The sequence below is a fragment of the Marmota marmota genome, unplaced genomic scaffold (assembly GCF_001458135.2).
Source record: "Marmota marmota marmota unplaced genomic scaffold, marMar, whole genome shotgun sequence".
NCBI lineage: Eukaryota > Metazoa > Chordata > Mammalia > Rodentia > Sciuridae > Marmota > Marmota marmota.
The window spans coordinates 15,599,792-15,608,466 of record NW_026000241.1 but is presented as its reverse complement, the minus strand read 5'-3'; positions in this window follow the sequence as shown (position 1 = coordinate 15,608,466).

Genomic DNA, 8,675 nt, shown 5'->3' with positions numbered 1-8,675 from the left:
TGAAATGGAGGGGAAGTTTGAAAATATCTTCTGAGACATCTGAATATCTCACTATGGCAATTGTTTTTTCATTCATAAATTTAAAAGCTTGCAAAAAGTGTCCCCCAAATACATTTTTTAAGTCAAATATTTTCCTCCAACTTTTTAGCTTAGACTCTCAGAAGTGAGAACTTGGAGCCAGAAGGACCAGATCCCCTGACCCTGGGATCCTCAACAATCACTCTGGGACCCTTGCATGTAGCCAAGGAGAATTTTGCTCCTCAGCTGGCCCCAGATCCAGGAATGGACTTCTTTCTCACCAAAGCAGGAACAGCCCATTTGGGCCTGTGGTGGATGGAGAAATTTGAGTGGTTGGGATTGGGACTTGGTAAACAGTGGCAGCTGAAGAATGCCTGTTCAGACCAGGTAAGAGTGGACTCCTAATTTCCCAAGGTGCACTTAGAGTCATTAAGCACAGCACAGCCAGGGCCCCTAGGCTGTGTGTGTGTTAGGAGAAGCGGGATCTCACTATCAGTTCAGCAGAATGGCCAGCTGCTGTTTGCTGGATGATGCAGAATAAATGCTGTAAACCCCGCCCCCCAGGACTTTTGTTTTGGGGGCAATCACTATTTCCTCTGGAGTATACTATGAAAACACCTTCAACATTATTTATAATACAAACAATCTCTGAAAGAAGGAGAGAAGATGGAATGGTTAGGAACCCTGGGACTTGTGAGGACAGGCAAGGTTACCAGATTTTATTTTCTCCTCAGAGTGCACTACAGAAGGCAACAACCCAGAAAGTAATTAGTACAACGGGAGAAAGGAAAGTCTGCTCTTTCTAGCCAAAGGACCAGAAAAGGACTAGGAAGGAAGGAAGCAGGGAGGGGAGAGAAAGACGTTCCCCGTGGTGCCTGTGGGCGCGGCTTTGGAGGGCCAGTGGGAGGCGAGCTTGTCCTCAGAAAACCCTNAGGCAGGAGGCTGAGGCAGGAGGATCACAAGTTTGAAGCCAGCCACAGCAACTTAGTGAGACCCTATCCCAAAATAAAATAGAAAAGACTGAGGATGTATCTCAGCTCTTGGCCTGGCATGGAGGAAACTGTGGGTTTGATCACTAGTACCACAAATCTTCATCATCGTCATCATCATCAACTAGGCAAAACAATAGAAGATACAAAGAACTAAATTGATATTTTAGACCTTAGAGTAAAATAAGCAAAATAAAAACCTCACTGGATGGGGTTCTACTGCAAATGGATACAGAGGAAAGAATCCATGAACTTGAGGATAGAATAGTAGGAAGAACCCAATCAAAACAACAGAAAGAACATAGACTGGGAAAAAAATTAACAGTCTGTAATATGTGTGCCATCAGAGTCTCAAAAGGAGAGGGAAAATACATTGGAGCTAAAATAAGTGCTCAAGTATGGTTGAGGATTTGGAAGTATCACAAGAGACAGAAATACTGAAGAGACAGAAATTCCAACCATGATGAAGTCAAAGAAATCCAGACCGAGACCAGCTTTGAAAACTGAAGACAAAGAAAAAAAAATTTTCAAAGCAGCCTGTGACAAATGATGTCTTTGAAATATTTGAATAACCTCATATTTACATTTGGCAGCTGTGGGGATGAGAAAACAGGGGCTCAACATCACTCAAGTGCTGGGAAGAAGGAATTGGCAATTCAAAATCCTTCACCCAGTGAAGACAGTCTTTAGAAATGAAGAGGAAATCCAGACATTCTCAGATGGAAATCTGCAAGAATTGCCAATAGCAGACCTATCCTAAGAGAAGAGCTACAGTAAATTCTTGAAGCAGAAAGGTAAAGATAGGAGGAGGACTCTTAGAACATTAAGAAAGATGAACTAAGGAAAGAGTAAAAATAGGAGCAAGTCCAAAGTCCTTTCCCTTCCTAGATGGTTTGGAAGTTCTACTTGTTAATTCTTTTCCAGTCAATTTTCTGTCTACTGTTCAGATTGGGGTCTGTACACTGTTCCATCCAAAAGACTAGTTTAGTGGTTGTGTACAAGATATATTAAGGAACAGGAGAAGACAGGTTAAAGGACTGTGGTAATTTCTGCCTCAGGCAACTTCACTAATGAAAAAGAGAAGAGAAATGATGAACTGTGGGGTCCCTGGAGAACCTTCCTCAGAAGATCGAACCCCACTAGCTCCCCTGTCCTAAGAACCGTGTATTGTGATGTGGCTTCAATTCATGTAGAGGAAATATTCAAGAGGATTACACGATGGTGGGGGGAGTTTGCAGAGTGACTGAGTCTACACATGTGATATAATGGCCCAGAGCTACACACACATTCTACCAATGTCACCTTCCTGGTCTTGGTATTGTCCTGCAGTTACATTCAACCATTCACTGGGGGAGATTGTGTGAAGAATACAGCAACTTCTGTGATATCTTTTCAACTTTCTGCAAATCTACAATTATCTAAAATTGAAAACCAAATTAATTGTTAATATATAAAGCAAAAAACCAAAGCCCATGGTGCCTAAGTAATGATTAAAGCTTAGTTTTCCATCATTTTTTAAAATGAACATTTCATTATAAAAGTTATCACTGATAACTCATTTACGTGTGTGTGTGTATCTATCTATGGATAGGTAGATATAGAGATAGATAGATAGATAGATAGATAGATAGATAGATAGATAGATAGATAGATAGATAGATATAATCTCCAAACATCATTTCATTTCATGAACTCATTTTTGGAGGAGCTGCTTACTGTATTGGTCTAAACCAAGGCAGAAATGAAGGAAAACCAAGCATGGCTTTGTCCTCAAGGAAATTAAGACTCAGTGGGAGAATCAAGACACAAAGCAGGAACCTGAGTGACGCAAGGAGGAAGACAGCAGAGCCCTGGCAGCAGTTATACTGCTTGTGCCCCAGGCAGCAAGTCCTACAAGTCCCGAGGACAGGCCTCTGTGTGCCACATGCCTGGAAAGGGCCTCTGGAGGCAGATGGCCCTGAGGTGGGCTCTAAAAGATGGTGGAATGGGCAGAGTGGACAAGGAGGGGAGAAGGAGATTCAAGCAGAAAAGGAATAATTTAAGTGAATGGGAAAGCAAGAGGCACATCTGGAGAAGAGACTGGTGGGATAGGACCCTCAGGGTTTGGCAGGGATGATTAGGAATTCAGGCTGTAACAGGGCCCTGGACTGGGGCTACCAGCGCAGGGTTGTTGAACCTCAGCATGGAGAGGCTAGCTGGGTGGCTGCATGCAAGGTGGATTAAGGAAATGGAAAAGCATGGTGGTATTTCTGCTTCAGGCAGTTGTGCAAACAAAAAATGAGCAAGGAAGTGACATTGACTAGCAGGAGGGACTGTTGTTTCTGAATTTCCTCTTTCCCTGAGCAAACCCCACTGGGTCCATCCCAGATGACCTTAACCCAAGGACACATGCATCAGTATCACTTGCCATGACCTGCCCCTGAGGGCCAAGGGAAGGTGGAGCCCAAGGACCCATGAGGGAAGTCTCCTGTGCTCTTTGGTGCAGATAGGCTGCTCTAGTTCTCACCCTAAGTGGAAATGAAGTGTGTTCAGAGTGCCAGCCTCATCGACTCCAAGAATTACCGCTTTCTAGTGGAGCTCTAGTCAACATGTTGACATGGCATCTGAGCCACACATGTGATTTTAAATTTCCCAGTAGCCATATTTAAAAAGTAAAAGCAAGCAGGAGAAATGAATGTGAGTTGCTGCTTCTAGCCTCACTGCTGAGATTTTCAGTTACATGAGATAGCAAATTCCCTGTTTGTTTTAAACTACCTGGTGGGCTCAGGTGCTAATATTGACTTCTCCACATCTCCTCCCCTTGTACTCTAGTGGGCTCTGTACCCCCAAGTTAATGACCTTCAAGGGAGATAGCCACAGGCTCCCATTGCCCTCTGGTTTGCTGTTGGGCTTGGGCCTTGGGAGGAACCAGCATGAGATCAGAGTTCCTGACTTGAGGGCAGTGGCTAATAGGTGGGCCAGCTGGTCAGGGATTTGCAAAGAGCAGATTGGAAGATTGGTGACAAAATGCCAAGGGGAAAGATATCTATCTATGGATGGACTCTGCAGAGTGTGACCATAATCATGTCCTGTGTAAGTGCTCATCCAAGAATATTTGTGATGAAGGAGAGTTAATCATTAGGCAGATAAGGTGGATAGCACAACCTGGGGACATCAGTTGGCTGCGTCCTCAGGCACTCTGGTGCCAGCTTCACAAGACCATTTACAAAACATGCATGGTATCCAGGTAAGAGCCTCACGTGACATCACATCATGAGCTTATCCCCACCACCCTTATATGGCTACTGTACCTTTTTCTTTGTAACCTTTTTCTTTTTAACTACAAACCCTTTTTAAAATAAATGTAGGTTTTTAAGTTGCCTATTTCTTATCAAGACAGTTTTGACAGTTGTGTTCTGCAAGACATTTATTCATCTCAGTTGTTTCATTTATTGCCATACAGTCATTCACAATAATCCCATTTACCCAGTTACCATCTGTACAGCCCAGCTGGGGTGATGCCACCTCTCTCATTTCTGATATTGGTCATTTGTGTCTTCTCTTTCTTTCTTCCCCATCAGTCAGGCTAGAGGTTTAACAGCGTTAGAGATTTTTAGAAGAATCAGATTTGGGTTTTACTAAATTTTCTCTATTTTATTTTTGTTTACTATTTCATTTATTTCCTCTTAGTTGTTATTCTTTTTTTTTTTTTTACTTACTTTGAGCTCCAGCTACTCTCTTTCTCTTAAAATGGAAGCCAAGGTCATTTGATTTGCAATTATCCTTTTTATGTAATAGACACTTGTTTTCCCCTAAACCCTTGCTGTTATGTGTCCAACTGTCTCGTTCACAGGCTGTGCTGAGCTTAGAAATGGTACCATTTCCACTGGACACAGTCAGACTCCTGGTTCTTGATCCCCTTTCAATTTCTTGGGAAAATTGTTTGCCTTTGCAGGAATAGACACATATTTTGGGCATGCATTTGCCTCCCCTGGCTGCACCATTTTTATCAGCACTACCAGTTAGTGGTATTGCAGAATGCCTTTTCTGTTACCACGATATCTCACATAACCCTACCTTCCCAGAGACACATTTTGTGGCAGTGTGACGATGACCTCACTCTCAGAATCCCTGGTCTTATTGTATGCTCTATGATCAAGAAAGAGAAGGTTTGGTAGGACAGTGAGATCTAGAGCAGTTAAGTTCTTGGGCAGAGCATTCTGCAGGACACTCATATAATTCTATGTAAAGGGTCTATGTGGGGCTCTCTTGTACTCAGGCCCCATTAGACAATATGGAGGTAGGGTGAAGAACGGCCTGGGGACAGGGGTGCTAACTGGATTGGCATTTACCTATGAGAGGCCAATTTAGCACCAAAAGATAACGCCTTCTGCCTGCTGGATTAGGAGGTCAGGGCTTAGAACTCCACTCTAAGGTTTTGGGATCCCTCCCTCTGTGTCATGGTCCATTGTCATTCAGCAGAAAAGCACCCAGGTTCTGGGACCCAGGCAGCTTTGGACAATGGGAGATAATCTCCCCTTCAGGCAGATTGCACATGGTGGTGTGCGCAGAAGATAGCTCATTAATGTTTATTATGCATTTCATGTTTTAGAGCCAGAGCACATTTCAGCAATAAGGTATACCATTCACCCTGAGGGTGAAGATGTGCTGGGCTAGGAGGTCCACACCTTGTGACTTGCAGGCCAAGGCTCTTAGTGCAAGAACAGGTATTACCTTGCCAGATCTGAGGCTCTGCCCACCTCTCTGCCTTGTCTCCAGATGTGGAAATAAACATGGCTCCTGACTTATGAGCAGGTCTGCTGGGAAGTAGTTTTGATGAGGCCATAGGTTAAGGCAGTCTGGTAAAAATTGGAAGAGGATGAGCTAGTACCTCAGGCCTTCAGCTACTCGGATCATCCCCTGCAATGGAGGAGGCCCCCTTCCGAAGGAACAATATATGACAATTTAAGATGCAAAGGAGAAATTTTTTTTAAAAAACTCATGCAAAATTAGAAATAGCAAAGCACTTCCTTAGCTACACAAACCACAAAAATCATATCAGTGTTGAAATGGTAACTGCTTTCCCTTTAAACCAGAGGTCATGCAAGATGCCTGCTTGCATGGATATTTTTCTGTGCTGTTCTGGAGGAACCAGCTTGTGCATTTGGGCAAGAGAAATAAACTGAAGACTTGAACATCAGGAAGCAAGATAGTATTTGATAAGGTTGTGGGTAGAAAATCAACATATAACAAAATCAATTGCACTTTTCACTATTAGCAACTAGTGGAAAATGAAATTAAGAAAAAACCATAAAATCATCATTTATAATTCCTGGGCATTGATTTTTTTAAAAAAAAATCAGTTGCCAGGAATAAATTTTAAAAATGAACAAGTCTTCTAAGGAGAAAACTATATAAACTAAAACTTTATTGAAGAACTTCGGAGATCTAAATAAATGTAGAGATAATCTAGCATGTTCTTAAGCTGGAAGACTTGATATTGTAAATTGGTGTATAGACTCACCATCATCCTGATTAAAATATCAGCAAGCTTTTTTTTCTTCATTTTTGTCATGGAACTTATCAAACTGACTCTGAGATTTGTATGGAAACATAGAAAGATAAGAACAGAACCCTCTTAAAGAATAACAATGTGGAAATACTTCTTTTACTGGATATCAAGACTTTAACACAATATAGTACTTAAAAATGTGGTGTTGCTTAGTAAATATCAAACATATCAATGAAGCAAAATGAAAAACTCAGAATCAAACCTACTTGTCCAGTCACTTGATTTATGATAGCACTGAGAACAGTGGGAAAAGGCTGTCTTTCCAACAATCAATCCTTGAAAAATCAGGTATGTGTATACACAAATGTTATGAGTAGAAAAAAAATGAAAATAAACAGAATTAAGGCAAATCTAAGGAGGAGATGTTTTTGTAACATAACGTGACAATGGGCCCATGACAGGAATATCTGGTACTCCTGAGAATCTCTGAAGAACAAGGATGGGGGGGGGCTGGGGTTGTAACTCAGTGGCAGAGCACTTGCATAGCATGTGTAAGGTGCTGGGTTCAATTCTCAGTACTGCATAAATAAAGTTTCATTGACGAAAAAAAGAACAAGGACAGACCACCCAATGTAAAAATGGATGAAAGATGTAAACAAATACTTTACAAAACAAGAAATCCAAGTGGCCAATAAATTTATGGAAAAAAATGCTTGTATTAGTTTTCCTTCATGTAACAAAATACCTGAGAAAGACAATTTTTGAGGAAAAGAGGTTTATTTAGTCCAGTGTCTTGGAGGCTAAAAGTACAAATGGCTCTGATGAGGATTCTTCTCTCAGTTGTGTCACATCATGGAAATAGCAATGGTGGGAACAGATGTAGGACAAATAATCATATTACCAGTCAGGAAGCAAGAGAGAACTGGGTGTGGCCAAGTTTGCTCCTTTTATAATAATTTTCTCTGGAGAACCAACTCATAATCCCATAAGAAATACTTTAATCTTTTCCAAGGGTACATCTTCAATGACTTAAGGACCTTCCACAAGGTCCCACCTTTTAAAGGTTCCACCAAGCTTCCAACACAGGAAACTTTGGTTATTATACCTAAATTACATCCAAACTCTGTGCTCGACCTCCTTAGGAATTGGGGAAACACAAATTTAAACCCCCTAAATATACTCAGCCACAGATTGTGTAAAATAAGAAAAGTGTTATCCAAGATACAACTCACAGAAATTCTTCTATGCTGCTTTTTGTAAGTATAAATTGAAATACCACTTTGGACAATGGCTTGGCATATCAAGGTTGAAGTGATATATATTCTGACCCAGGAATCTTGCTCCCAGGTCAAGAATCTAGATAAAGGAAGGTTCATAGAAGGGATTATTCATCATAGTTCATTTTCACCATTTGGGAACAACCCAAACTTGTTTATGAATAAACTGTTGATTCATTCATGTGATGGAACATGGCACAACATAGAAACAAATTACTACATGTGACAACATGGATGAGTCTTTGAGTGGAAGAAACCATACACAAGACCTCTCTTACAAAGTTCAAATATGAGCAAAAGTAACATATGTTGTCAGGGGTGAATAATTATCTCTAAAGAATTGGGCCAGTGACTGGAAGAGGAAGGGCGGAGTTCGAGAGGCTAGTAATTTTCTGTCTTTTGATATAAGTGATAGATCTGATATAGGCATGAACTTTGTGATAACTCAAAACCATACACAAGATGATCCACACATTTATTTGTATATTATTCTTTAATTTAAAAGTTTAAAAGATGGGTGTGAAACAGTATCAAGTAAAAGAGTGTTTATGGCAAAATGCATTAATAGAAACAGAGATATTTCATGATAAAAGAATCAATCCACAAAGAATATTCAAACAAACGTGGCGTCTATTCTAATTTCACTTCTTTGTTGCTTTCCACTTCAGTCACTATACTGTTCATTTCTACAATTTATAGCTGTCAGTTTTTAAGTTTGTGTCTGAGGAGCTGCATTTTTTCATCTCTGAACATTCTGAACCCACGCTGTGTACTCTTCAGGGAGCTCCATCACTACTTATTCATTGATGGCAACCCTCCATTTATTGATTCTGCACTTATATCCTTTTGTTTCTTCACATGCTCAGTAATTTTTAGTTACAAGTTTCTTTTCATTGAAGT